A 23,265-nucleotide genomic window follows, 5' to 3' on the forward strand; every position below is an offset into this window, starting at 1 on the left:
TATGAGTATGACTGCTGTAGCAAGCCCATAGGGCTAGCTTGCCTTTATTATATGCCGTATATTCTACCTTTATAATATTCAGCAGTAATGCAAGGAACCTACAGGCTTGTATCCTGTAAGATATTAGCTTCAGCAGTTAGCATCAGGCTTGAGGCCTATGAACTTTGGCACAGATAAACAGCCCAACAGAAAACCCCACATATTGGGGAGCTGAAAATAGTGTGTTTTAAGGGGAATTTCTGACCACAAGAATGAGTCCAACCACAGGAGTGTCATGGTGATGAACTGATGTATATAATAACAGGTCCGTGAACTACATCCACAGATACCTAACCACAAGAGGGCCATGGCAATGAATTGATATATATGATAATAATTTGAGATCATTGATACATTAACCTATAGGAGAAGGATACTCCAACATCAGTAAGGTGAGGAAACACAAATAAGGAAGAGGGGATAAAACGCCTACTGATTATGCATCAGGTATTGTGGTGTTAGCGTAACATGTTAGAAAAGTTGCATCCCAGCCTATGGGCAGTAGGAGAAAGAGATGTAGCCCTTGGGACGTGCCAGAATTATGGCCACTGGTGATGAGGGGGATGGTGATGGTGATGAGGAAGATGATGGCTCACATTTCAGGTTGTTCTGCAAGGGGTGGTGTGAGTACATGGATGTACAGATGTACATTCTGTAGTCTCTCTATCTACCTTCCTGAGTTGGAGTGTATGTGACTGTGCTAAATGTATTAATAAACTATTTGTAAATATAGAAGAGTTCCAATAGTATGAGTGTTACAACTGTGCACATCAGGGTTCCCAACTGTATAATCATTTGAATAACACTGATCCTGATCCTGGGATGAGAACCTGTCAAGCCTCAAAGAGATAACTAGGAATTCTTAAGTATTCAATACAGTTAAAACATAATCTATAGATCAGGCAACAGTGTCCACACTAGAGGGCTGTACCATTTTAACTAAAATGGTTTCTAAACGGATATAGTTATAACAGTACAGATTCTCCCTGGGTTACGCCAACCTGACTTGCGCAAACCGACACTTACGGAAAAAGTTCAGTAAGTTCTGTAAGTGGGTTTTTTGTGTTTTTTGTTTTTGTTTTGTTTTATTTTATTTTTTTGCGTAATTGTTGGGTATACATCCCTGACTCATGCAAAATTTGACTTCTGCAAGGCGTTCCGGAACAGAACACTTGCGTAAGTCAGGGAGCGTCTGTACGAAGACTGGGTAGAGTAGACTGGCCCTTAGAGAAACTCGAGAGATTTTTGCAATGAAGTGGTGGAGGGAAAAAGAAAATGCATGTAGAACAGATACCGTGGGACTGTTCAGTAAAACAGAGGCTACCGCAATGGCCACATTTGCCTGCAGTAAGATGGAGTCTGTATGAATATTGAATTTATAAACCAATTCAGGGAGAAAATGGAACACACACAGGGCCTTTGCTTACCTCAAACAGCCTCCCGTTGCTCATGGTTAGGCTAGTGTTTGGAGTGTGACATACTTGAGGATGTGTGGGTTGCTGTAAGTTCCCATTTATGTAGATGAGTGCTCTGAGGTAGAGCTGGGGATTATTGCAACACAGAACTCATCAACTCCAGGATAGAAGGGATAAAAGCCAAGCTCCTAAGAAATGTTGTTGGGGTGGGAGACTTTAAGTAGAGCAGATCTGCCTTTTAGGATTAAGGTAAGAGGACTGGGTGTAACTATGGTTCAAAAGAACTTTACTCATACCTACTGGGGAGATAATAAACTGTAGTGAATGTTTTGCTGTGCTTTATGAAAGTTTATGAACCATCTAATTTATTTTAAATTTAAACTTGGGCATCATTCCTCCATACTTTGGAGAATACTTGGATTTGGTATTTAAATATACTATGAGCTGAATTCATGCTACCTAGAGATAGTTTAAATATTTGTTGTTGTTGAAAAAGATCTTTAAAATATTCCCTCTTTTCATAATTTTCTGTTTTTATAGATGACGCTTGAAAAGAAAAAAAATGTTTGTTTTTCTTTTCCCCTCCCTTTTCTGTGGCAAAACAGGGAAAAGGCGGGACGGAGAGGAAATGGGAGAAAAAAATGAAACATTTAAAAATTTTTTTTTTACAAATAACTTTTAATACGAAAAATTGTTTCTCTTCTAATCTTGTGGAATACAAATGATTTCAAGATTTTTCACCAAAAAAACTTTTAATTAGCTCCATTCCTATCCTTTTCACCAGACCCATGCCTCCTTCTCCCCATAAACAGAATACCAGATCTCTGTTGCTACACATAAATAATAAACAGGTGCATAATTCTGTCTAATGCCAAAAATTAATGCTGGATGTATGTAGTCCCAACAAAGTATTACATGGCAAACTGTCCAACCTTTGTTTATTTACGGTGTACCCCATTGCTATAGTCATTGCTACAGAAGCCATTTAAACTGAATGCATAGTTGGCACCTTGAGCCACACACAAGGTGTTTTGCCATATGTATAAACCCATTCATGGCAATCTCTGACTGCAGAGGAGCTTAGAAATACAGAGCTCTGCAAATAAGACTCTCTAGAAACAGCTGCACATGCAGTGGTCTTGCAGCAAGACATCAAACAATGGAACAAGATCAAACTCTTGCAGTGTAATGGATGAGCAAACACGTGATTTACTTATACTCTCAACTATTCAGTATGGCTCTTGTTTGGAGGATTCCATTGGGCCATTGTTGGCAGCAAAGCACTTAATTGGGGAGGCAAAGGTTTCCTATGATGATTTTTACCTTCTGGTTCTGACTGGTGCTATTTAATGGCTTTCACTTGTGAATTACATGGCCAAGGGCAGTCCCATAAATGGACAATGCAAATCAATTTCCCACTATAGCTGGTTTATTGACATTACAAAGCAAAAGCTACGCAGGGTGTCATTGCCTTTTGCCATGTTTCTGTCAAATCACTCAAGCTAAACTGGATCAATATACGAGGGGAGACCGCCAAAGGTGGTGCTGGTGTTACGTTAGGTGGTACATTTCTCTGAGTTCTTATTAAACAATTCCCAGTCCTGGTGTTGGGAGCTCAAGCAGCTTAGTGCCACCTGTCTCTCTGGATAAGATGTAAAACCAAAATCCTGACCATTAACATTCAAGATGATGATATAGGATCTGATCCAAAGCCTAGTGAAATCAGTGGAAAGACTCTCATTGGATTCAATGGACTTGAGACCTAGCCCATAGAAGACTGAAAGTGTTAGGCCCGGTGTCCTGACCAAATTCCACTTCCAGTTGTGCCTGCCTAAATTCCACCTGGAAACCTTAGGACTTGGGTAAACAACTCTTCTCTTACTTTTGTGTGGTGGGTGTTTTTTGGTAGTTGTTGAACAGCTGATTCATTTCATCCATCACAGAGGTGGAAAGTTATCTGTGCCTAGTCTGAAAATCACTTTGGAGCACTTCAAGGGTGAGCATTTTATATAGGAAGTATAAGATCCGTGTCATTCAGGGTGGAAAACTGGGGTGCAAGGAAACTGTATGTATGCATGCATATTTTATATAGGCATCAAATGTGTGGCAGGGGTAGTGATGTTCTTCTAAACCTCACTTACAAAATAAGCTCCATCTCATTGAAATGTCAGAATGAACCCCACTTCAATAGATTGTGCAAATATTCAACATATGATCATGCCATACTCTTAGGGCTCCACTGGGTTCCTTGGGCTTTTCTCCACTTCATTTGGGTTCTTTTACACCCATGAAATCTGCTGGGCTTGGCTTCACCTTGAGGAAATTCAGATGCTTTGGGAGGCTTCTTAAGCTTGGCACCTGATTTTAGGGAGCAGGAAATAATTGGTGGTTCTCTGCCAAACCCACTTGCCTACTAGTGGCACCAAAACTAGTGGTCACTCAGTCAATTATCAACTATTTCACTGCATAGAAGGAGAGGAAGTATTATACTATGAAGAACTGCACAATGTGGCATATGAGTTAATTAAATGAATGGGACAGTTCATGCATCTTGGAGCTATTTTGTTTCATGTTCTTTACAAACTTTGGGTGAAGTCAATGCATTGGTTTGCTCTCAGTTCATTTACATGGTTTTCTTTGTAACCATGATGGTTAGACATTTATGTTTTAATGAAAGCTGAGATCCTGGAGAACAAGAACACAACTTGAGAGAAGTATGCTGTGCCACCAACCTGGTATGCAGTACCATTGCATACTGTTGGTGTATGAGCTTTGACATAATTATATCATAGACACATTTATATTGGTCTAGATTAATGTAAATGTAAATTTCTATTGATGTAGATAAATGTTTTATGTAAATACTATAAAGTGTATGAATGTGTGCACATAAATATATTCACACTTAAGCATATTACACATGCATATTTATGGAGACACTGTTTGGGGCTCCATAGTTAAAGTTGTTAATTGTTTTGCCCTTAATCCAGGGCTGGAAATTGTATGGCAGGCTATGAATGCTCAAAAAATTGGGGTTGGGGTGCTGGAGGGGGTGCAGGTTCTGTCTGGGGGTGCGGGCTCTGGGGTGGGGCTGGGGATGAGAGGTTTGGGGTGCAGGAGAGTACTCTGGGCTGGGACCGAGGGGTTCGGAAGGGGATCAGGGCTGGGGAAGGGGTGCAGGTTCTGGCTGGGGGTGCAGGATCTGGGGTGGGGCTGGGGATGAGAGATTTGGGGTGCAGGAGGGAGCTCCATGCTGGGATTTTTAGAGAGCAGGAGGGGGATCAGGGTTGGGGCAGGGACATGGGGAGAGGCTCAGGGGTGCAGGCTCTGAGCAGCGCTTACCTCAAGCGGCTCCCGGAAGCACTGGCATGTCCCTTCTCCAGCTCCTACGCATGGAGCGGCCCCCAACCCTCGGAGCAGGGCCATGCTACGGCTTCCAGGAACTGCGTGGTGTGGCCCTCTGCCCCGACTAGAGCACCGGTGCGGCCCCCAACCTGGCTCTCCAGCGGGAGCTCACGGGCTGGCTTAAAACGTCTCGGGCCATAGTTTGCCCACCCTTGCCTTAATCACACTTTTGAATTGCTGCTTTATGTATGGAAAATTGAGTGAGTGAGATCTTAGGCACTACAGTGGTCACACTTAAATTCGTTCACTTTTGAAATATTCTTCAAGAAATTGTGATATTCTTTACACTTTAAAAATTCACTTTTTTTATTGATATCGATGATTCCAGTGATATTTCCCATTTTAAGTGACCAGCATTCAAACTAAGCTCATTGTAAATTAACAGGTTGTAACAATCTATTGTAAGACTATTTCCCAATCACATATATAGATCCCCCATTATTGGACCTGGATCCCCTTCCTTTTAATGCCATTGTTTGTTAAATACTTGTCTTCCAAGAAGGAATTCTGTTGACTTTTCATTGCAGCTGTTCTCTCATGACTTGGAATTGGGGGTAATGCAAATAAGCCATAATTTTTAAATGGGTGTTTGAGACAATCCATTACAACTAGCAGAAAATGAAACAAACTTGTGCCATAGTTTTTTTTCCACACTGGAGTTCTTCCACTTCTGTTACATTATGCTGATATCAGTTTCTCCACTATCTTATAGCATCTTAGACAAAATGTCCTTGTATAAAAATATTGGATTCTCTTAAGTCCTCCTTTTCTGGCATTCAAACTTTGTTTTAGAAACAGTATTTATAACAATCCTGAGTGGCGCCTGTGATGATGTTGATAAATATCTTTGATATATGGGAACAATAATTATGCCTAAAGATTTGAGTAAGTCGTCTTGGCACAATTAGTTGTCTGTGCCATATGGAAGTGATTGCAACCAAGGATTTTAGAATGGGAATCTGTTGTTCAAAATGACTTGCTTTTTATGCTCGATTTATGCAACTGAGTATTCACATGAGTTAATATGTTTTCCTGTTTCTCTTAGGCCTTGCCTGATGGGCAATTTTTTTTAAACTGTTAGCTGATTTGATTGAAAAGCTCCATTAAGAAAGACTAGGAAGAGCCTAGCCTATAGCATGGCCAACTAACACTCCTGTGTCAATCCTGCATCTTAATGGGCCTTTCCAATCTTGTTAAGTGATCTTGATTAGGTTAACTTGATTGGAAGAACATACCCTTTATACCCATCTAGACAGTCTTACTGCGACCTTTTACGCCTTGATGCACACAAAGTGAAATTGCTGTATCTTATGGAACTATCAGAATATAGCTAACTGAGGTATGACTCTTGGCCATTTGATCGTATTAAATTCTTTACTTATCCACGAAATGCCGAGAAATCTGCCACTGTTGTACCTTCTCGGGGAACAGAGGCTTTCAGTCTCCAGAGCATTTTATCTGGCAGTGATCATAAGAACCTTTTTTTACATTAGTATTGGCATAATCATACCCAGGAGGGTGCACTCTTAAATGTTTTTGCCTTTGAACCACACCCTTGCCTATTGCAGCTGTAAAGGTCCCTTTTTCTCCCTTTGCTCCCAATTGAAAGTAAATTAGTAGGTCAGCAATACTGCCTATGACAAATGGGATGTAAAGCTTGTTAGATACTGAATCATTCATCCTTATTTGATGCATTTAGTTCCACCGCTACATTTTGGTGGGATTTGTTATATCTCTGCCAAGATCCTCTCGGCAAACAGCCTTTTCTTGGCTCTATCAGCTTCTTTAAAAAACCATGTTTCTTGCTATCTGGTAGTAGCTGTTTGCATAAATAGAGGAGATATTGCCCTGGCGTTGGGTGTCTTTCAGTATGTGGCTTGCTTCAATGGACACTGCTTTCCCTTCTCTTTTGTCTTTCTAGCCCCAGCCGTTCCTCCCACTGAATACCAAAGATTCTCCAAATAGGGGGAGGGAGCAGCACCTGCAAAAAGACATTTGCAATTTTCCTATTAAATCTTTTCATTAGCTGAGAACAATAATTTAGTACTTTTTAAAGCTGAATGTAAGGTCTTTTTTTTTTTTTTTTTTTTTTATTATTATTATTATTATTTTACAAATTGCTGACTGAGCAAGGTGCCTTGCTTTGACATGCTAGCAAGTTAGTTACTAGTTGTTAGCAGTGTGCAACCTGTGATTGACAACGGAGCAATAAAGGAAACGTATACCCTGCACCAGCATCCTAATCTACAGTAGTTTGGTATGTCAGCATACATCACTCTATGCCTTTCACGTTAGTCTGCTGTTTCACTTGAAGTTCTGTATGGTTGGATAGCCATGCTGTGTACTGACAGTTTAAACAGCCTGACTTGTACACATTTGACATGGCCTGCCCCGTCATCTTGTAAATTGTGCCTCGCTGATGCCTTGTAGCTATAGAGAACTTATTTGATTATTGCTGATCCGAGGTACTAAATCAGCCAATTTCCACCTGCGTTATGAGATCAGTCTGAAGTTGTAATAACCAGCTGACCGCTTTGCATAAGGATTTCAGCTTCTTCCATACTGGATGACTTGTATGTGTGCAGATTCTGGTTGCTGTTGTCTTATTCCTAGAGTGATACATTTACCCATCTCTCCCATACCAGCTATTACTCAAGAGTTTCATCTCCTGTTCCTTGTGCATGTGCACTACTTCCTCTATCATCGTTGGCAATCCTCACTAGAAATATGGTTTTGAATTCTTCAACTAGTTGCCTAACAGAGAAATGCCTACTTCAGGTAACTATTGAATCTGTGAGTTTTCTGCACAGGGTGTCCACTGCTCTGCATTCCTATCTGCTGTGGATCATCTGGTGGATACTGGCAAGACTTCTTGTTTTTGATTTCCTTAGAGTGAAAAATATTGAGCTACCAAAACAATAGCCCTTGTGAAAAGCAGTTTTATCTTTCTGATTGCCCGATAAACTTTTGGTTTCATAATGTAGGCTGTGTCTATGCTGGAAGACGTCTCCAACTGATAAAAAGTCAGAGAAGTAGCTGCACTGGTTCAAACTCCTACTGAAGACGGGCTAAGATATGATCTTTTTTTATCAGTGATCTAGCAGGGGCTAGCCACACTGGTGCAAATAGTGGATTTGTTTGTCTACCCTCAAGGTTTGCACTAGTGCAGCTACAACAATGGTTGAAATTTGAGCAAATCCAGTATAAACAATGTCAGTGGGGGAGAGAGAAAAAAATTGTGATCGGACAGTTGATTGGAGGATAGTTTTGACTTGTATTTGAGATGGCGTGGCACATGCTGACCTTCATTTTATAAAACCCCTAGGTCTGATTTTTCAGAGGTTCTGAGTGCCCAAAACTTCAGTTGAAGTCAGTGGGTGTTGTGAGAACTTCATAAAATCAAGTTCTTTGAGATCTACTGCTCTGCACAGAAAGCCTTTAGGAGCATTCAAAGATCCTTTGGTGTCACTTCAATCTCTCCTGTTCTCTGCCTGTGCACACAGCAGTTCAGTCTCCTGAGAACTGAAATGCTTTGTCTAGTCTAACCCAAGTTATTGGGCTTAAGTGCTTTGCTAGATCAGGCCCCTGTTGAGGAAGCTGAGCTGGTACCAACATTTCCCCCTCCCATTAGAGTTCAGAATGGAGGTAGAAGGTGGGTAGGTCAGGAGATACGTGGTCCAGAAAGGAAAGTTTTTCTTATGATAGTAAAAAATATATATATATTTTCCTCTTCTAGATGATGGGTTTGAATTTTCATTCCAGTGCATGTGCCAAGCATCCATTGAAAGTTGATGTGATCCTTAAGATGTGAAGGACTGGGGAGGATTTGGGGTGGGAGGGAGAAAGAAGGGTGTGTCTGTGTATGTATATATATATCCAGGAATGTGAAGGTGGTTTGCCCTGCAGTCAGAGACTAAAAGCTTTGCTGCAGGAAGGATCTGTCTACTTCAGGACTGAGAGTGAACAGAACATGATTTCATTATGCTTGCTTGTAGCCAGGGGTATGAATTTAGTTCTCACTGAATAAAATTTACCTGGAAATTTTAAAAGGAAAATAAAAAGTATATACTGGCCATCTGTTATGCTGCATGTGGATGGCCAACTGCACTTAAGTGGCAGTTAGGAATATGCACAATGACCTGTGCGCTTAAAAGTCCTGACATGTCCCATATATTTGTTTGTTTTTATTGACGCAGAACAAACAATTTTCAAACAAACTGCAGTGCATCGCTCACACAATGTGCTATATTATATGTTAAACCTTGTAAACAAGCCATGCCCTTTGTGCTTGCTTTATTTATGTCAGGTTAGCATATATCGGTTCAGGTAGTCATGCTGCATAACTATAGAGGAATGTAAATGATGTTTCTTGATACATTGAATAGCAGCCTAGGAATATAAATGATATTTATGAGGAAGCTGGGAGTGCTTTAAATATTGTGAAACCGCTGACTTTGATACATTGGGGATAATGATGCAGAAACACTAGGCTCTTTGTAAACTGTTTAATGGCAACAATTTTCTAAATCAAAGCAATCTACACTTCCCCATTTACAATTTTATCTCTAACTACTACAGTCTCATAAAGGGGTTTACAGCACTGAATCTTTAGCTTCTGTGAGTGGTTATCTAGCACTTTGATGCAATGGCATTAGCTTCAAACCATTTGAATATTTTATCTTTGAAATTTTATACACTTTTTTTCTGGTATCTTTTATGCAGAAATGAGATATCATCATTAACTGATGCAGATTTTTGTTTTTGAAGCTCTATATTAAAGGCAGCAAAATTACACTTTCCTCCCCCCCCAAAGACATTAATTCTCTGAATACGAGTTAGATGTTAATAGTAATATGTTTTAAAAAAAATAATGCTAATCTTTGCATTTTTCCACAATGCAAAATTATGTGGATGAGAGAGTCGGTACAAAAAAGCATTTATATTGCATCTCTATTACTCTTAATGTCGTACTAATAGCAAAGTTCAATCTGCATGTTAACTTTAGTAGTTGCTATGTCTTAGGCATTCCCTAAAAGAACATTTTTTGAAGTGAACGCCAAGTAGTCTAATTATATTAATTGGAGTATGTGTTATCTGAATTCCATAAAGCCAGTGTTTATTCCTATCAGCCTGTATTTTTAAAATTCACTTCCAGTATATAGGCACATGCGTATGTGAGTGTGCACAAACTCCTCTATAACATTCTCTCTTATATTTTTGGACAGGAAAGGAAAAGTTTTAGTTCCCAGGTAGCACTAATAGTTCATCTTAATTCATACTGTCGGCCAATGCAGGATTGTTCCCTGAAGAACATTCTCTAATGTTGTGTCTAGACTAGTTCTAAATGTCTCAAGTGATGTTTCTACCCTTTTTCCCCAGACAAACTCTTCCACAGTCTAACAGATCTCACTGTCAAGAAGGCTTCCCCTTTCACTCAAACTAAATCTTGCTTTTAAAGGAAACTGACTTCTTTTCTTCCAAAAGGTTACAGATTACTTTGCCTATGTCTTTTTGTTGTCTGCCATCTGTGGCATGAAAAGTACAGTAAATCCATTTTAAACCTAGGCTAGACATCTAGCAACATAGTATGCTCTTTTATAGTCTGTGGTCTGCCCTATAAACTTTTATTTAAATATTCTCCCTAGTGCTCACAAAAATTTAGAGAATATGAAATATGCATTAGAGTTATTTCCATCTAAAACACATTGAATGCAGAAGTGTCTAATAAAAGTAATACATCAATACTTAAGAGTGGAGATTTATGCCTCTAATTCAAGTCTCTTAACACTTGAATGTGCATTTATTTATTTTATTTTTAAAGTGTTGGTGAGAACTGGCACACATAAGTAGAAGTTAGATTTGTACATTTAATTTCAGTTTTTTAAATGTAAATGGTTGTGTACAATCCATTTCTTTTTCCAAATAATTGTGCTTGTATTCTCCGATGTGCTCTCAAGCAATTACCATAAACATGATCTCCTTTGAAAAAGGAGCTTTCCAGCAGACTCGGTGGCCAAGTGTCTAAACCACTTTCTCTTTAGTTCTGTGTACACTATTTCCACTGGCAAGAGACCGCAAATCTTAATTTAGTATTTATAGAAAAAAAAAGCCACCAGTAAAAGGTATTGTATTGTTGTTTACGCTAATGAGAACGGATAGGGGAACTCCATGGAGATGACCTTGTGTTGGTTTTCACTCATCTTGCTGAGTAAGATGTAGAGGGTTTTAAATGATTATGACATACAGCTCTATCACTTATATCTCAACACTGAGGTGATAAATGTTTCCAAGTCTCAGAATGTTGGCGGGAGCGGAGGAACATTTTTTTTTCTTATGTAATTTTATAAGAAATTACTTATGTACTTTTATCTACATAAAATGGCATAAGAAAACAGGACTAGATCCTACAATCTACATAAATTAGGGCTGGAACCTGCATTCTTTACTCAGATAAGTCGTTATCTAGACTTGAAGAAGTGGAAAGACACCCAGCACCTTGGAGTGCTGGTCAACAGAATGACTTGGAAATTTACTGGAGTATAAAGCACTTCACAGAACACAGAAGCGCAGTGCAAGAATTTAAGAGATAATAAATTTAGGGGAGAAAGAATAACATACAAATTCTAATTATAACTCAGGATATTCAGGAACCTCTTGTATAAGAACATAACTTAAGAGTTTCCATACTGGGTCAGACCAGTGGTCCATCAGAGCCGAGTATTCTGTCTCTGATGGTGACCAGTGCCAGATGCTTCAGAGGGAATCAGCAGAACATGTGATTTTCTGTGATCCATCTCCTGTCATCCAGTCCCAGCTTCTGGCACAGATTTAAAGACACCCAGAACATGGGATTGCATCCCAAACCATCTTGGCTAATAGCCATTGATGGACCTACCTCCAGGAACTTTATCTAATTCTTTTTTTGAACCCAGTTATAATTTTGGCCTTCACAACATACCCTGGTGATGAGTTCCACAGGTGACTGTTCATTGTATGAAGAAGTATGAATCTTATGAAGATTCAGATAAGTTTGTCAAGGTAAGAATCCCACCACTTTCCTGGTGGTAGTAATGCTGTGTCCAAATGGCTCACTAATGGTCATTTCTTTAACTAAAGCTGCCTCACAGTGGACATGCTCAGACATAGTGTGTTTTATTGCTGCAGCTGCTGAATGTTTCCGGCACTGAGGTCACTCCTGGAAACGGAACGTCCTTACTGTTGGCACTTCCAGACGTGAGGCAGAATTTTCTAAAGTGTCTTAAAAGGTCTAAGTCCCATTTTCAGAATTGAGCGAGACAGGTTGGAGCCTAAGTTCCATTGACATAGTCACTTTTTAAAATGGGACTGAGAAGACTAAGTCATGTAGAGACTTTTGAAAATGTGTGGATCATCACTCTGTGTGTCACTCGCAAGTTTAGAAAGTCTGAGTCAGTGCAAAGTGTTGGAAACCAATGCAAGCATAGTTGAAAGTTCACCAGGTTCAATCATGATTTGGCTTTGCGGTCTGTTACTGTCCCTTTTTTTTTTTTTTTTAATCCTCCGTCATTTTGACTTTACAGTGCACTAGTATAATTTATACAGCTACTGTAAGGTATGTCTCCTTGCCACGCCAAGAGTCCTAGATCATTGCGATATAAGAAGTGACTCAATCAATCACCCCCTTCCCCTTACTCTGCAGAAATTTGCATTCAACAGTTTCGTTGGTTGTATGAGAGAGATTGCACAGATGGCGGATTACTTGGCCCATCTGCCCCACCCATACTACAGCTCAGGCTTTCTGCTACGAGTTTCTTCATAATAATTTCATTTAGTCTGCTATTGCCACTAGAGCTTGATGTGCATAGTGCAAGTTACTGCAATAGAAGGAAAAATACTACCATATTTTTCCACTAGCCATGGTGACTGTCAATCGGTGTCTCTTTTGTCCATAGCAAAAATATTTTGGAATGAGTATTAAGTCTGGCTTCTTGTACTTGACTGTGAATCTCTTCTGCTGGCTGAGCAGGTTAATTAGTGCTCTGAGTTTATTTGGATTATTCTGCAGTTCATTTAGGGGAAGGCTGCAATCCTGTCTTTGGAGGACATCTATTTGGAAACTTACTAGATTTGTGAGACTGTCTCACATTTCTGCTCACCCCCACAGATGCCAGCACCCTAGTACTGTTATATGTTTCCCAATATTGACTTAGGGTGACCAGACAGCAAGTATGAAAAATTGGGACAGAGTGTGGGGGGTAATAGGTGCCCATATAAGAAAAAGCCCCAAATATCAGGACTCTCCCTATAAAATCGGGACATCTGGTTACCCTATGTTGACTGCACTGGGGTGGTATTAAAAGGATTATCCAAAATGTGCCCAATATGGGAAAAAAAGTGCTGTGAGACACACTTCGGTTTTCAAAAGTGGCCTTTAATTTTGGGTGCTTCCATGACAGGGTCCCCAACTTGAAACACCTAGAACTAAATTTTGAGAGGACATGAGCACCCAGAGCTTCCAGTAACCTAGATGGAAATTTTGCTTGCTTGGCATTTCTGAAAACCCAGGCCCAAGTTGGACACTCCGTATCAGTGGCCACTTTTGAGAATATTCAGCCTTGTTGCCAGTGATTTGTGCTTCAAAGAGAAAAGAGTGACTCTTTTTGTGAGTTGCAGTTGATTTACTCTGCAATATTGTATAGTTTCTGTAACTGTAGACAGAGGTATGTAGAGTTTGGTGGTATTTTGTGCGTCTCCCTTATTTTGTTCAATGTTTCGCTGCTCCCAAACATGAAGTATTTGTCTTCATAATACTTACCAAGCCTGAACTTGAGCTGGATATTTATATTTATAAAATACTTTTTTTAAAAGTTTAAAAAATTACACACACTTCCTCCCCCAACCTTCACCCACCCGTGTTAAATCACATTGGACCAAACTCCTTCCTGGTGAAACTCAATGAAATAAATGCCGAAATCAACCGAGAAATCAATTTGTCTCCATTTCTATGTTGCATCTTTGTGTTCATATCCTTCCCATTTAGGAATTTTCACACATTTTTAATATTTTAATTAGAAAATCAACATAATCGGAACCTTGTCAAAACATTTTTCTTAAAAAGCAAATCATGCTTTTACGGAATTCATTAAATTGGCTTATGGAAGATGTGGCCTGTGATCTTGTGCTTTGCTAGACCTACTGTTGGCTTGATAATGTGTACAGCAATATCTTCTGGAATGCTGAGTGGTGCCAGTGTTCTGTAATCTGTCTTATTTAATGCAGTGTCTATAGGTTACCAGTCATTACGAGGAAAGAAAATTGTCTTATCTGTCTATGTATCTGTGTTTTAACTGCATTTGCCTGATAAGTCAAGTACGTACTCTACCAGATAAATTCACAGGGGATTTTTATCAATTAATTTCAGTTCTTTAGGAAAATATAGTGAGGGTATATATGAACCTTTTATGGTAATTTTAAAACAATGTGAGCTGAAAACAGATTTATTAATGGATGTTATAGCAACTTCAAACACATTATGCATTCTTCTATGGTGTGTGGTAGACAGAAGCAAGATGAACTCTCTAATCACTTTAGATTAATGGAAATTATTTTCTCAGCTCATGTCATAACAAAGAGCATCACCAATCATGCATTCTTTCTTTATCAAACTCCTAGGATGATACATTATTTTGTTAAAGTTAAGTTATTAAGGTGTCTGCTCTATGCTGTAGTGACAGTGTCTGTACAAAATACTTGTGCGGTAATTCAATGGTAAGAGAATGCTGGTTTTCCATCAGTGGCTTTCTGGGTAATAAAAAGGTATTGTTTTATTAACAGGTCTTTGGAGCAATGGTAGATGAAATAGGTATGTAGGATTGTGGTACTTTCTTGTTGTTGTTTGGTGAAGGTCTGTATTATCTCAGCCACACTGGCACCAGAAGGCTAAAACAAAACTTGGTAAACCAAGATGGTCTTCAAATTAATCCTGCATTGCTCATGGTATTTTTGTTGTTGTATTTTATCACCAATTTTCCTTAACTAGTGAAAGTTAATCACGAAAGTTAATCCAGTACTTTTGGTGGTATAAAACTCATATAAGACCTTTTAAATTTTGTACTGAACAGAAAATCCTGCCCTGTAATGGGTGATTTTTAAATGTAAAGTTACTGCTTAGTAAGGTCCTAATCCTGCAAAGCATTTAAGCATATGCTTCAGTTTTTAAACACATGAGTACTTTCATGCTGTAGTGCTTCCCTGCATTGGAGTTTCTGACTGTTGCCAAGTGTCATTTCTGCATGGGTTTTGCATTTCCCCCCCCCCCCCCCCCGGTGCTTTGGTGTGAGCCCCATTCATCCAGGTAAAAGAGACCTTTTCTCTCTCTCTCCTGGTCAAATTTTACATAGGCACACAACCATAGGGTTTTCACCATCCTGTAGCCCTTGACTGGATGAGTAAATTGCTGAGAACAAGGTGATCATGAGCCTTTAGTCTACTCTTATTTTTCCTTGATTTACCTGAATTCACCTCTGCTTTGACGTGAGGATCTTCACATAAGCCCAACAGGCAGACAGCTACCTCACAAAGCCCTGTTCCAGACAGCTGCCTCGGAAGCCTTAAGCATTAGGGTAATCAAAGTCAATGGGAGTTTTTCCTAATGACTGATATTTTCTCCTTACAACACCCGTCTGCAAGCTTCTGGTGGTCTGAGGATTGAGTTTCTCTGTCCACTTGTGTCCTCTGTGGTGCAGTAAAGAGCTGCTTCTATACCCTATTCTCCTCCTGAAACAATTTTTATTCTTCTCTCTCATAGGCCCTCTAGCAAAACAAAAAATGTGTGCTTAATTATTCTCAAAGTTATATGTTAAATATGGCATTTAATCCTAAACAGAGATTTGAACTGAACACTTACTACTCCATGGCATATGGCTACATTAAGATAAAGAAAAAATGTAGTTTATAGTAACAGATGGATTGGAACTATACTTGGATCTGTTGAAGGTTTTTTTTTTTTTAATATTTAATTTACAATGAATCTTTAATATATCATTTAACTAAGTGTTCTGTCATATTCTCTTTAAATGTATGATGCCTTTTCAAAATAATTGTCTAGGAGATTTCATATGAATATTGAATGGTTAAAATTAAACAGTCATTGGGATATGAAAAAAAGTAATTTCACTGAAATTTTATGCTTCACATACTTTGTGCAGTTTGGAATGTTGCATTTAAAAGAAAATCAGTTTTATTGTCTTTCCTGCATGCCAGAAAATGAAGAGTGAATAGAAACAACCCTAGTGACAATGCAAAGCACATGAAGCAATTATGGTACTGAAACATTTTTGTTTCTTAGCACTGAAGTCCAACAATATTTATCAAACATCATAAGATGACTCAGTCAGTAGTAGCTGTCACCTACATATATATATTTTGCAAAGAAGTCAGTTATCAAGCATTAAATCACCATTGTCAGTCGTGTCTGTAATGACTCCTGTGTAATTTCCACAGAATTACCTGCACTACACTTGTTAAAACATTTCATACAAAGTTTATTTTTAATTTCAAAAGACTATTAAAAAAGGAGAGAGAGAGCGAGACAGTGAATGTGGCAATTATGCAGCTTTCTGATTTATACCCCACACTGCTTTGCCATTGGATTTATACATCTTAATCATGATTGTAACACCTGGGGCCCATTAATGCTGGAAGAGAGAAAAAAATTAAAGCTATAGTACCTGTTATAGGCAGGCCTCTGCTTATTAAACTCTGCAGTCACTGTTCTATTCAATATATATCTCAAGGCCAGTACAGGAAATGTTGGGTTGCAGGTACTAATGTCCTTGACCTGTCTAGACCCAAATAAGAGCATAAGTGTTTACATTTATTAAGCAATTTAATTTTCTTTTAATTGAAAATTACAAAACATATTCTTAGATAAACAGGGTAGGGGACTCTTTTAAATGTCAAAAGGGAGGTCATAAATGAATCAAGTTAGAATCGAGAAATAAAAGAGGGCGAGTTTAGGCCAACGACAGGTGTTCATACTAGTGTGTTACTTAGTTGCAAGTCTAGACATCATGGGAGTAAAACTCTGAGTGGCCAGTCTATGACAGTGATCCCACCAATGCAAGTGCAATGGGATAATTCCTGAAAATGCCCCATTTAAAGAAGGCCTCAGCAGGGCCGGCGCAACCCATTAGGCAACCTAGGCAGTTGCCTAGGGCGCTATAATTTAAGGGGCGGCAAACGCAGCGGTATTTTGGCGGCGGGACCTTCCGCTGCCTCTGTGGGGGGCGGCATTTTGGGGCGGGACCTTCCGCCGCCTAGGGCGGCAGAAAAGCTCCTGGCCCTTAGTAGTTTTCTAACCTTGCTTAGGGGAGATTGGAGCTAACGTTTGAGAATAAGTTGTTTAGAAAATTAGGTGCACTTCTGCACATGCTTACCTTGACTCAGATAAGACTTGCTGGATAATTTAGATGACACTTGGGGAGCTTCCTAAGTTAAGTGGCTGCTAGATGCGGAACGTGCCCCTCATGTTTTTTGCTGTATTGCCCTGGAAGAAATCTAACTGTTTTCAGAATTCAAATATATGCAGTCATTTACAGTTATTAGTATGTATAGAAGCCACAAGCGAAATTGTGCTAAACACTATATAAACACAAAATAAAAGGTAGTCCTATACCCTTCAGTGCTGACCGTCTAAGTACACAAAACAGACAAAGGATGCGAGGGGGAAAAACAAGGACAGAGAGGGAGAAGTGATTTGTTCAAGATCACACATCAGGTCAGTGGCAGAGATGAGAATAGAACCGAAGTGTGCTAAATCCCAGGCCTGGTCTACACCTGAAACTTAGTTTGACTTAGCTTCACCACTCAGGGCATGTGAAAAATTCACCTCCTTGAGAAATGTATGTAAGCCGATTGAAGCTTCAACATAGACATGGCTAGGTAGATGAAGAATACTTCCATTGACCTAGCTAATGCCTCTCGAGGGGATGGATTTACTACAGTGAAGGAAAAAACCCTTCCATCACTGTAGCAAGTGTCCACGCTACAGCAACAACAGTGCCACTGTAGCACTTTCAGTGTAGACATACCCCCAGTACAGCACCCTATGCACCAGACTGCATTACCTCCCCGTTGACTTCAGTGCGTCTAATCACATGTAAAATTCAGCACATTCATAAGTGTTTGCCCTATTGGGGCCTTTGTGTGTATCCCAGCCACTGCAACTGGAGTGGAAAAGCTTGTCAAAGGTATTTCTGAAGCCATGAAATGACACATTATGGGTAGGGAGGAAGGAAGTAAAAATGACATTTTAAAAAAAAAAGCAGAATGATACGCTTTTAAAATTAAAGGGCTGAAGCAAATTAATCATTTTAGAACTGCCCACTGTTTAACTTACTGCAAATGGCTCTTTTTTTATCAAATAATTAAATTAAGAGAAAAAATGCCTTTCATCATAATAAACTGAACCACATAATCACTGTGTCTAATACTGTGTCTACCAACCAAACACTCGGAGATTGACTTGACCAATTACTATAATCCTCCATATGGTGGCTGGACTTGTTGGGTGTCCTAGAAGTCATCCCTGCTCAAATTCAATCCAGGATCCTTCTGATTCATAGGCAGCAGCTATGCCCAGTGAAGGAAAAGTGCGCTTGTTGGTGCTGCATTGAATGCGCTGACATGCTGGGAGCATTGCCTTCTGTTTAGTAAAAATGAGTGGCTCTTTCTTTAAGAAGCAATGTGGTGGCTCAGAGTTGTGCTTCTTTTCTTGTCAACTTTATTTTTAACACAGATTTTTTCCTGTGTAACAAGCAATCTTGGACCATGTCCCTGTAGGCTTCTCTGCACAGGCGCAGGGTTCTTCCAGTGGGGAGCAATTTGCAGAATCAGGGGCCTGATCTGCAGTTTTGTTGGTGTCAGCAAGCCCCTGCGGAAATTTTAATTAATATATCTAGTGTATTAAGACAACAAATTTAGGCAGCAGAGGGACACACCTCTGAGCTTTTTAATCTTAATTTCTGCTTTTTATATAGTAAACCAGAGATGCATTTTGAGTTTCTGGACAGGCCCAAGAGCCAGGGAATGGAGAGAGCAGATAGGTAGATTTAAACAACTGTAGTTGTTCACCACTTGAATGTTAGATCCTAGTTATCTCCTTGTATTGAGTCGAAACCTTTCCTCCCTTTTGTGTTATCACTATGAAAAATATAAAGATGAATCCATCAACATGGACACTTCCTTATCTCAGCTGAGCACTAGGGTTACCAGGATCAAGGCTGGCTTCACACTTTGGCATATTTTATTTTCTTTAGATTTTTTCTTAAGGAAAAAGCAAACAAGGAAGTGACTGAGTGATTTAAAGCCTTTTTTTTAAATCAAATCAAATCAAAACAAATTTACTTAGGTGGAGAGATTCTAAATGCTATTATGTGGAGTTTTACTATTAAGTTGGAAACTTAAGTGAGCACAAAGAACAATTAATTTGTAGAACTCATTGCTGTGAGATGTTGTGATGGGCAAAAATATAACTAGGTTCAAAAAAGAACCTAGATAAGTTCATGATGGTCCATCAGTAGCTATTAGCCAAGATTGTCAGGGATGCAACTCCATGCCGATGGTGACACTAAACCTCTGACTGCCAGAATCCGGGAAGGGAAGACAGCATGGTCACTCCAGCTTCCCTGTTCTGTACACCACCCATGATGGTCTGGTAGTGGCCACTGTCGGAGACAGGGTACTAGGTCCAACCCAGTATGGCTGTTCTTATGTTATTAATATATCCCTACATTCCCTACCCTGAAGTACAGTTTGCTAATTCATTTTGTACTTCTGTGCAAAGTGTTTCATAAAATGTGAATTCCAGTCACGATTCACTGTTTGCTCCAATTCTCCCCTTCTCCATTTGTCCTTCATACACTTTTCCTCCTCTTCCCCTCCACAGCTTCCCTGTTCTCCTTTCTCAGCCTTTGTCTTTCCAGTTAGCTAATCCCCTTCTAACTAAACCCCAACCAAAAAAATAAAGACAAAAACAAATTGTAGCACTAATATGATGTCTGCAGGCCCTCATGTGGCTCACTTTGCTTCTGTTGCATTCTTTCTCTTCCCTCCACTTCCCTGCCTTTGTCTTGTCTTATTAGACTGCAGACTCTTTGAGGCAGGTACTGTCTCTTACTACGTGTGCTGCACTGAGCCCAATGGGGGTCTGATCTTGGTTGGTCCTTAGGCACTCCTGTAAGAAACATAAAACATATACAAAAGGCATAAAGTTCAGATGCTATTAATCTTGGCCCCATTGTCAAAAGTGGCTACTGATTTTGGATGCTTCTGATTTTAGGGGCCAAATTGAGAGACTTCGGATCTGATTTTTCAGAGCTGAGGAGCATCAACAACTCACTTTGAAATCAATAGTACCTGTGGAAGCACAGCTTCTCTGAAAATCGGAGTAATACAACATACAACATGGAATAGAGTCAACACAGAATGCCAGAATTCTGTAGGTTATACTCTCACCCAAACCTCCACAATAATGTAGGGTTTTTTTTGTTTTGTTTTGGTTTTGCACTGAATCTACTTTGATAGGTAGCAAATATTTTGAAAGATGTATTTTTTAAGTCCCAGTTCAGATTTTTCCATGCATTAAAGTCTTTGTCTAAGGAGACCTATGGAGTTTTCGAACAGAAGCGTTCCAGAATCCAGATTACTATATCTGGGTCTCTTAGCTAATTATTATTATGGCTTTTCAGTTAAGACAACATCATTCAGTTTCTGGAAAATAACAGTACTACTCAGGTTAAAATAATATATAATCATAAAACAAAATGGTGATGCAGTTGGCTCTTGAGCTGTCACTTTAGTGTTTAAAAAAAATGAAAAATAAGTGATGCTTGTTTGATTCACAAACTCTCAGATTAATGCTCTTCCACCTTCTCTCATGTGTGAGTCACAGCGCAGGTGCTGCATGTTGTTCAAAATGAAATGTGTCACTTGTGTGTGTAGGAGGGAGGACAGCAGGGAGGAGGTACAGTTACATTAGAAAAAAGGACTGTTTTGTAAAGGAGTAAGGCATTGGAATATAAGGTATAAACCAAAGCTTTTCAAGCACAAAAAGATACCCACAAGGAACCATGCTGCACTGCCTGATGGTTAGAATGTAGAGAGAAGCAGATGCAGTTCATTCAGTCAGCTATCTAATCTTTTCTATATTGCATGGAATATAAAGGAAACAGTACAATCAGATTTATGTCCCTGGAGTTTGGGAGTTGTCTGAAATTTTGGTTTTAGAATTGTGTGGTGTTTTGTTTTTTAAATAAGTTGTTTTCAGTGTTGTTGTAGCCATGTTAATCCCAGGATATTAGAAGGGCAAGGTGGGTGAGGTGATATCTGTTATTGGAACAGCTTCTGTTGATGAAAAAGCCAAGCTTTTGACAGGTCTGAAGAAGAGTCTCTTTCACTAGGAGAAGCTAGTCCAAAAAAAGATATCACCTCACCCACCATGTGTCTTTATTTTTTAAAAAAAGTAACATTCAAACTTTTTCCTTATTGTACAATTCTTTTTAAAAAATCTTATATTTTTTTACAATCTAGTTTTACTAGTCGGGATTGCATTTGGTTGCTCGTGGGGGCCAAATTCTCTGCTGCCATAATAACTCAGCTGATTTCAGTGGTTTTAAAAATGATTCCATTCTGAGCCTATGGGGAGTGAAGAGGCCCAGAATTGATAGTATAAAATGAGAGGCGTGGAAAAGGTCAGGAACAAGATGAGGTGAAAAGAGCCACGTTGGATTGGATAAGAGCAAGGGAGGAGCCAAGCAGGTGAACAGTTAGAAGTTTGGGAACCATTTCACTTCAGTTTGCCAGCCGATCAGGCCATTTGCTGCAGCTCCAGAAACGAAAAACAGGTGTACCCTGCAGGTGGTGCATGGTTTTTAAGAAAACGTCTTCCATTTTAAGAGGTCTTTAAATCAGTTCCCCAAAGCTCTATTATTGTTCATGCCAGTATTCTGCCTCCCACCCCGCAGGTGATATTTGAGAAAAGTCAAGGTATTTAAACATTGACTTCTTTGTTAACAGCATGCTTCTGGCATAGCACTGTTTAGCACAGGTGTTTCTGTAATTGTGATGCAGTGGGAAAATTCACGGTATGCAGTGATTCTCGTACTTTCCACCTGTATGAGGTGGTGGCAGGGGTAGAGTCAGCAAACCAGAATGTAAAATCAATGACAGCCACAGGCTTCTTCCTGCATCCTCCAAAGCTGCTTTGTCCAGCTGTGTTTCTGCATTGCTACAAATAATCAATCTTGAATTTTAAAAGGATTGAAACCACTTTATATTAAATTAGCTTTGAAAAAGGAACTAGACCATCAGTTCTCAACCTGGGATTTATGGCCACCCTGCCCTTCTCATATGGCTAAATGGAAAAGAGAGGGTGTCCCAGATAGATCTTGGCCACATGGTAGGGAAATGCCAGGGAAGTCCTGGTATGGCAAAGGTTCCAACCTTCTGACCTAAGCTACACAATATAAAAATACATTGCCTTTCAGATGAGAGATAAAGCTGAAGCCCTGACCATATGTGCACATCCGTGGACCTGTGGACTTTGATGAATAGCTAAGAACTCTATTCCTCATGTCCTGGGTAAATTCCAACTCAGGTACTCTCATTCTGGCCTCTAAATTTCCCACATGGTTTCAGTTGCCTATGCTGTTTGCTTTCTGCCATGTATTATAGCTGGGATATCATGCACAACCCTGACCCATCCTGTAGGCAGTTGCACTGCAGTAGTACTGTGGAGATTCATACATTTCAGTATACAAAGCACCCACAGTTGAAAAGAAGGTTGAATAATCTGGTTCTATTGGGAGAAAACCCCTTTAGAAAATACTGTGTCCCCCCCATATGGGAATAACAATGACAAGGTATTCTCTGCTTCCTTCCCTCCCAGACCTCAATGGGGCTCTGGTGTGATGTTGGATAAGACTCAAAAGCATATAGATCAGAGGTAGGCAACCTTTCAGAAGTGGTGTGCTGAGTCTTGATTTATTCACTCTAATTTAAGGTTTCGCATGCTGGTAATAAATTTTAACGTTTTTAGAAGGTCTCTTTCTATAAGTCTATAATATATAATTCAACTATTGTATGTAAAGTAAACAAGGTTTTCAAAATGTTTAAGAAGCTTCATTTAAAATTAAATTAAAATGCAGATCTTACGCACCAGCCTGCTCAGCTCGCTGCCAGCCTGGGGTTCTGTTCACCTAGGCCAGCAGCGGGGTGAGTAGGGCCTGCATCCGGGACCCCAGATCTGGGGGTGGGTGTTTCAGGGGTCAGGGCAGAGGGCTGGGGGTGTGTGGGGGTGTGGCGGGTTCAGGGCAGAGGGCTAGGGGTATGGTGGTGCAGAGCAGAAGGCTGAGTGTGTGTGGGGGTT

This window comes from Trachemys scripta, chromosome 2, assembly GCF_013100865.1.
Source record: "Trachemys scripta elegans isolate TJP31775 chromosome 2, CAS_Tse_1.0, whole genome shotgun sequence".
Classification (NCBI taxonomy): domain Eukaryota; kingdom Metazoa; phylum Chordata; order Testudines; family Emydidae; genus Trachemys; species Trachemys scripta.